Source organism: Plectrocnemia conspersa, unplaced genomic scaffold, assembly GCF_051122295.1.
Source record: "Plectrocnemia conspersa isolate PC_06_02 unplaced genomic scaffold, ASM5112229v1 ptg000001l, whole genome shotgun sequence".
NCBI classification, from domain to species: domain Eukaryota; kingdom Metazoa; phylum Arthropoda; class Insecta; order Trichoptera; family Polycentropodidae; genus Plectrocnemia; species Plectrocnemia conspersa.
This window is the reverse complement of record NW_028277165.1, coordinates 11,072,010-11,073,867: the sequence shown is the minus strand read 5'-3', so window position 1 is coordinate 11,073,867 and position 1,858 is coordinate 11,072,010. Positions and strand designations below refer to the sequence as shown.

Here is a 1,858-nt window from a genome sequence, read left to right as displayed (position 1 = left end):
GAGTTTTTTGATTTTAAAAATGTAATATAATTAAAACTACACAAATCGCTACGAGAAGACCAGCTTCAGTCATGCCTTAATTTTTTTGTGTATTAAAAATAATAATACTGTGTTAAAATATTTGTATTAATACAATAGATGTCGGAATAGCGTAGTCCGTATGATCTTGACTGGTACCCTAAAGATCACAGATTCAAGCCACGGCAACAGACTCAAATTTGTATTTATAAAAATGCGCTATTATTGAACACTGGCACCAGCTGCAAAGTGGCATCTATTGATTATAAATAATTTATAATTAATTAAATAGATGTCTCTTACTTGTAGGAATTCATTATATCTGATTGACTTACCCAGTTAGTACAAATTTACACCGTTATAACGCATTGGGTTTACGCCTATCATGTTACAACGAAAGATTGCAAATAAATATATTATATATACATACAACAAATATTTTAATTCATTTTTTTAAAGATTCGAATGAATTGGCTGTTTTTTTTAGTCAAACACTTTATAGTTTGGTATCGGTTCGATTCTCCTAATATTAAGAATCTACCAATTCGGATTAATCGAATAAAATAATTTTTGAACATTAGTTTTTAAATGTATAGGATACGACATTTTTTTTAGAGATATTTACAGAAAAGTGTAATTGTTTCAATTCTACACTGACTAAAATCATTTCTCATAAACACGACATTATTGATATCGTGTACATATGTTGGCAACGCTAAGGTTTCAAAAAACTCGATTACTTTCAACTCAACAAACAAACACGATTGAAATTATTATAAAGCACTATGTCCGTTTGAGATTCGAATCCATGTGTTTCGGGTATTACTCACTGACTTATTGTGCTAGTGATGTAAATAAAACTCTCCTAATGATACAAATTTAACAGATTGGAATTCTTCAGCTACCATAAAAATAGAAGATCATCGATAAATATGACACAAATTTCAAAATTTATAAATAAATAACGAATATAATTATATTTCAACCCAATAATTATAAATAATATTAATTATTAAATATACTCACATAATATTTTAATGTAATAAATTAAGTATCACAAATAAATATACATACGTATATACAATTATACATATTGTATCTACAATATATATGTACATATAAAAAAAATCAATACACGTTACGCAGTACATATACCAATTTGATTTATTTCTCTTCATGGTCAATTATATAATAGCACTCGTTATCGAATGTTGTTTATCTCTGACCACTTGTGTACATATTAACATATTGTTTACTCTTAGAAAAAACATTAGAATGTCTTAGCTATTTGGAGCGCCCGCTCTCACCGGTCCTGTGGCGCAACGGATAACGCGTCTGACTACGGATCAGAAGATTCCAGGTTCGAATCCTGGCAGGATCGATACTTTTTATTTTATTTGTTTTATATATAAATCAACAGCATTTTAAATTAGTAATTATTTTATAATTATTAGGATATTTTGTTAGAACTAACCAATATTTATTTACAATAATTTCCTGGTATGAATATTTGGGCGGAACTGAGAAGAAATTTGGTTACATTGTATTTGGTCCATTGTATTCGGTTCATGTACATTACGCGTCGGGGTTTTACAACGAGGGTCTTCTATCGTTCTATCAGACGTTCTCAAGAGACCTGACTTATTGATCGCACCAACCGCCGTGACATTGGAATGGCCAGGGGGTGGAGTCGTGTGGTAAAATGGGGTTGTTACATACTATTTTATTTTATAGAAATGTGTTCTACTTTTTATTAAAAATGTGTTATTACGTTAAATAGGGCAGTGTGATAAAACACATTTATTTTTAGTATTATATATTTTGAAAATAAATATAAAAA

At 29.2% G+C, this 1,858-nt stretch overlaps 1 non-coding gene across 1 annotated transcript; it reads left to right on the top strand.

The window, feature by feature from the left end:
• The first annotated feature begins 1,326 nt into the window (after window positions 1-1,326).
• On the top strand, window positions 1,327-1,399 carry TRNAR-ACG (transfer RNA arginine (anticodon ACG)). The gene has a single exon. It is a non-coding gene; the product is annotated as a tRNA-Arg (tRNA).
• Window positions 1,400-1,858: the final 459 nt, after the last annotated feature.